Genomic DNA, 6142 nt, shown 5'->3' with positions numbered 1-6142 from the left:
TTGATTTTGTTGCCTGGTGTTGCACTTTTTCCAGAGCAGCCATGTTCTGAAGATGAGGTCTCCATACTTGATACAGTAATCCAAATGGGGGCGCACCAGAGATTTTTACGAAAGAATCACTATCTTGTTTTTCTTAACGTCAAGTCAAAGATACGCTTGATTGTTCCATGTGTTTGGTTAGACTATTACTCTTTGCATTCTGTTTGACATGAAATTTAAAATGCAACGCCCCACTTTACCCGCTCAGCCTCTCCATGGTCACACTTGTCAAATACCTTTGATAAAATCTGTGTATATATATTTGCATTTTGTTTTTTTCTTCTAACGTTTCTGTGATTCTGTTATAATGACTGAGTAGTTGCAAGACAGGATCTTCCCGCTCTAAATACATATATAAAACGCTGAACTGTAATGCCAATCCTGACCTCAAAAGCTTTATTGAAGGTTATAACAGAACCCATGAGCACCACACCAGAAATAAATACAGTTTTGATATTCCAAGAGTACGACTTAATCAAACTAGAAATGCTCTACAAATCAAGGGACCCAGAATGTGGAATGACCTTCCCAACCATATTAAAGACTGTACCTCTCTCAACCAGTTTAAGATAAAAACGAAGCTATACCTAATAAATTCCCTGTAACCGACCTTACCCCTCTATTGTCAACCCATCTGTTTTTTTTAAACAACGCTGTTTGTCGACCTAATTGTATTTGTGCTGCCTTTTCAGCCATGTTCCCCCTTTTTTATCTCTATTTTTATTTGTTCTCAACACATTTTATTCTTTATATTCAATTAGTATTAAGCTTTAGTCATTTAAGTTTTTCATGCCCGAAACGCTTTGCGTAATAGTGGCTTTAGGCATTGTATGTACTAGCTCTATCTATAAATCCATCAATCTTTGTAAAATCTCTTGTATGTATGTACCTTACCTAAATAAACATTTATTTATTTATTATTTAAATCCGATTGTGAAGTTCATTGTTTTTCATAAAACTGGAGATTTGATTCCTAATCACTCTTTCAAAAACTTTTACTATATGTGACGTTTGTGCAACTGGTCTATAGTTTTTTTGCCACGGCTTTGCTACGTCACAGCATACTTAACTTTGCTGTGCAGTGGAGCAATATCTGCTGATTTAAGAGCTGTTAATTGGTATGTCCCAAATCAAAGCTCTTTCTCCATATTTTTCTCTACTCTCATTTCCAGTGTTTTTCTCACCCTGCCAGTTAGGTCTGTACCACTCCTCTCCCCCCCCCCCACCCTGCCACCTAGATCTGTACCACTCCTCTACCCCCCCACACCCTGCCAGTTAGGTCTGTACCACTCCTCTGCCCCCCCCCACCCTGCCAGTTAGGTCTGTACCACTCCCCTACCCCCCCACCCCCCACCCTGCCAGTTAGATCTGTACCACTCCTCTACCTACCCACCCACCCTGCCAGATAGATATGTACCACTCCTCTACCCCCCCACCCAACCCTGCCAGATAGATCTGTACCACTCCTCTACCCCCCCCCCCACCCTGCCGGCTAGATCTGTGCCACTCCTCTTAACCCCCCCCCCCCTCACTTGCCGGCTAGATCTGTACCACTCCCCCCACCCTGCCGGCTAGATCTGTACCACTCCTCTACCCCCCCCCCTACCCTGCCAGCTAGATCTGTACCACTCCTCTACCCCCCCCCCCCTCTGCCAGCTAGATCTGTACCATGGGAGCCGGTCGGCCGAGCGGACAGCACACTGGACTTCTAATCCTGTGGTCCCGGGTTCGATCCCGGGCGCCGGCGAGAAACTATGGGCAGAGTTTCTTTCACCCTATGCCCCTGTTACCTAGCAGTAAAATAGGTACCTGGGTGTTAGTCAGCTGTCACGGGCTGCTTCCTGGGGGTAGAGGCATGGTCGAGGACCGGGCCACTGGGACACTAAAGCCCCGAAACCATCTCAAGATATCCTCAAGATAACCTTCCTCTACCAGCGCGTCAATGACTGGGCAAGTACAACTCAAACCGAACTTGCAGGCATATATCTTGCCACTGAATTTTTAAAAGACAAAGACTTATATAATGTGACTCGCAGAGTGCACTCCTGGCATTGAATCCAGAAAATAGTCAGTGATATTCGAATGAATGTTTTAACTGCTAAAGATTTGAAATTAAATTCCTATGGATACAATCACATGTTGGCATCTCAAGGCATGACACTGTTGATATTCTTGTAAAGACAGCCTGTAGAAAACCAGTGGTAGAAATTGATATTGGTGTATCATTAGCAGTGACAAAGATTATACTTAAATAAATACTTAAACAAATATCTAATAAAGATTTCACCGACCTAACAAATTCACAAAGACCTGAAAGTTGTAGCATTAAATATTATGATAGATATCGTGAGGAGACATTCACATATGGGACTAATAGAACAAGAACCCGGCAATGTGATGTTATAGTGGCCAGCATACGCCTGTGATATAGAAGTATCTGGCAGCTTTCTCAAAACCCAAATAAATAAATAAATAAATAAATAAATAAATGTTTATTTAGGTAAAGTACATACATACAAGAGATTTTACAAAGAGTGATGGATTTATAGATAGAGCTAGTACATACAATGCCTAAAGCCACTATTACGCAAAGCGTTTCGGGCATGATAAACTTAAATGACAAGCTTAATACTAATTGAGCATAATGAGTAGAATGAAAACAAGAAATGAAAACATAGCTGAAAAAGCAGCACAAATACAATTATGTCGACAAACAGCGCTCTTTAAAGAAAAAAACAGACATTGGTTGACAATAGAAAAACTTAAATGACTAAAGATTAATGCTAATTGAGTATAAAGAATAAAATGTGTTGAGAACAAATAAAAATAGAGATAAAAAAGGGGGGAACATGGCTGAAAAAGCAGCACAAATACAATTAGGTTGACAAACAGCGTTGTTTAAGAAAACAGACATGGGTTGACAACAGAGGGGTAAGGTAGGTTACAGGGAATTTATTAGGTAGTGCTTCGTTTTTATCTTAAACCGGTTGAGAGAGGTACAGTCTTTACATGGTTGGGAAGGTCATTCCACATTCTGGGTCCCTTGATTTGTAGAGCATTTCTGGTTTGATTAAGTCGTACTCTAGGAATATCAAAACTGTATTTATTTCTGGTGTGGTGCTCATGGGTTCTGTTACAACCTTCTATGAAGCTTTTGAGATCAGGATTGGCATTACAGTTCAGCGTTTTTTATATGTATAATACACATGAGAGAATGTGAAGTGACTTAATATCTAACATATTCAGAGATTTGAGTAGGGGTACCGAGTGATGTCTGGGGCCAGAGTTGGATATTGTCCTAATAGCAGCTTTGTGTTGAGTAATTAGAGGACGTAAATGATTTTGGGTAGTAGAACCCCAAGCACAAATACCATAGTTGAGATATGGATAGATGAGGGAGTAATAGAGAGTCACCAGGGCAGGGCGGGGTACATAGTATCTGATCTTAGAAAGAATGCAAACAGTTTTAGAAACTTTTTTTTATATATTTAGAATGTGTCACTGGAAATTCAGCTTGTGGTCAATGAGAACGCCAAGGAATTTGCCATCTAATTTGTTACAATTTGGGTATTGTTTATTTTGAGATTTATTTGATTAGAGGATTTATTGCCAAACAGAATATAGAAAGTTTTGTCAATGTTAAGGGTGAGTTTGTTGGCAGTTAGCCAAAGATGGACTTTATTTAGCTCAGTATTTACTGTGGCATTTAGAGCAAGGGGGTCAGGACTGAAGTAAATGAAGGTTGTGTCGTCAGCAAATAGAATTGGTTTGAGGTGTTGGGAGGCATTTGGAAGGTCATTAATGTAGATGAGAAAGAGGAGAGGGCCAAGTATGCTGCCCTGAGGAACATCAATGTTGATGGGTAGGGTGGGAGAAATTGAATTATTTATTTATTTATTTATTTATTTATTATTTATTTATATTATTCACAGAAACATACTGGAGCCTGTCAGTAAGGTAAGATTTGAGGTATTGCAGGGAGTGTTCTCTGACTCCATAATGATGTAATTTAAGAAGAAGGTTTTGGTGGTTGACAGTGTCAAAAGCCTTACGCAGGTTCACAAATAACCCAACAGGGAACTCATTTTTATCAAGAGCTGCGTGAATCAAGTTAAGCATACTAATAAGTGCATCATAGTGCTTTTTTTGGGTCTGAAGCCATATTGGCAAGAGCTAAGTATATTGTGTTTGGCTAGATAAGAGTAAAGCTGCTTGTAGATTAGTTTTTCAAAAAATTTTGACAAGTTAGGCAGGATTGATATAGGTCTGTAGTTGTTAACATCTGTGTGATCACCACATTTGTGTACAGGGGTTACTCTCCCTTTTTTAGAATGTCTGGAAAGGTTTGGAGTTCAAGTGACTTGTTGAAGAGCAATGCAATAGCAGGGGCTAAAGATCTGGAGGCTTTTTTTTAATTAAAGTTGGTATCTCCTCAAGGGCACTAGACTTGGTTTCAAGGGAAAGGATTATCTCATTAACGTCAGTGGAATTAGTAGGCTTTAGGTACAGAGACTGTGGATAGTTACCTGTAAGATAGTCCTGAACATCAGTACTGGAAGATGGAATATCATTTGCAAGGGATGACCCAATGGAAGAGAAGAACCTATTGAACTCAATAGCAGAATCAGAGGCTGAAAGCTGACCATCGTTATTGGACAGGAGTGTTGGTTTGTTATATAAAATCTTCTTTGATCCCAATATTTGTGAAAATGTGTTCTATGTTTTTTTAATGTTGCTCTTTATTTGGGTAAATTTATCTTCGTAGTATTTAGTTTTGGCTCGTCTAATTATCTTAGATAGCAATAACGAGTAATTCTTTGAGAATTCTTTGGAAACGGTTCCTAACCTATACTTCTTCTCAAGGTCATGTTTTTTATTTATGGATTTAAGTATTCCCTTTGTAAGCCAAGGATTGTTAAGCCTTTTGGTTATGACTTGTTTTGTAAGCATAGGACAGTGGGTGTTATAAAGGCTAAGAGTTTTTTGAAGAAAAGATTGCACTGCTAGGGTGATGTCCCCTATGTTACCTAACTCGGACTCCCAGTTGACATTATCAGCAGCAGTTATAAAATTGTCTATAGCAGTTTCATTGTGCAGCCTAAAGCTTAACTCCCTTGTCTCTAGAGGTGGTTTGTTAATGTTTGTTAAGAGAAATGTGGGGTAATGGTCTGTAGTGCTATCGGTGATTATACCTGAAGTAAGCGGAGAGGTTATGTTGGTCCAGATGTGATCAAGAGTCGTGGCAGTACTATCAGTGATTCTAGTAGGTCTAGTGATTAAGGGTATGAGGAAGCAAGAATTCATACAGTTGAGGAAGCTAACAGCAATAGGGTGTTCAGGCTCGCAGAGGTCAATATTAAAGTCCCCTGCGATAATTAGATGGTTTTTGTTCAGTCTGTTATCTAGTATTAGATTTCTAAGGTTTGAGTTGAATTCGGACACATCAGTGTTAGGAATTCTATAGACTGCACCTACAGACAGGACAGACTCGGCACCCCTTGACTCTGAAGCTGGCGAAGATGTACTCCCCACAGCAGTCTCTAGTTCTAATTACTTTTAAGCATGTTAGTTCTTGGTGGTAGTAAAGAGCAGTACCACCACCTCTCTGAAGTTGACGACAGTTGTGAATTGCCGAGTAGTTCGGCATGTTAAAGAGTTGAGTAGTATCCTCTTTCAACCACGTTTCAGTAAGTATAATAAAAGAGAATTTGTTGTCAATAGTTTCAATCAAGGCACTAACATCATCGAAGTGTTTACCTAGGGATCTAACGTTCAAGTTGATTACAGAGATATTGTGATTGTGTCAATACATTGTTTACATCATGTGCTGCAAAATATCTGGAATTTTGATCATTAAAGTGATGATTGTCATAGATAGTGGATAAGAGGTTTAGTTCTGGGTCTACACTTGTCTGCATAAAAAGGCTGGTTGCAGGAAAACAAGGCAAGAATGGCAAATTACAAAATAGAATTATGCTATAAAAGGGGGAAAAATATATAAACAAGACTATACAAAACAAACGCAAAATGAACAAAAAAAAAGAAAAAAATGAGGTAGCTTACATGGGGCTTACAGGTACTCTCAGGTACACTGTAAGTAATA

The sequence above is a fragment of the Procambarus clarkii genome, chromosome 67 (genome assembly GCF_040958095.1).
Source record: "Procambarus clarkii isolate CNS0578487 chromosome 67, FALCON_Pclarkii_2.0, whole genome shotgun sequence".
Taxonomy (NCBI): Eukaryota; Metazoa; Arthropoda; class Malacostraca; order Decapoda; family Cambaridae; genus Procambarus; species Procambarus clarkii.
Note: the sequence above shows the minus strand (reverse complement) of the source record.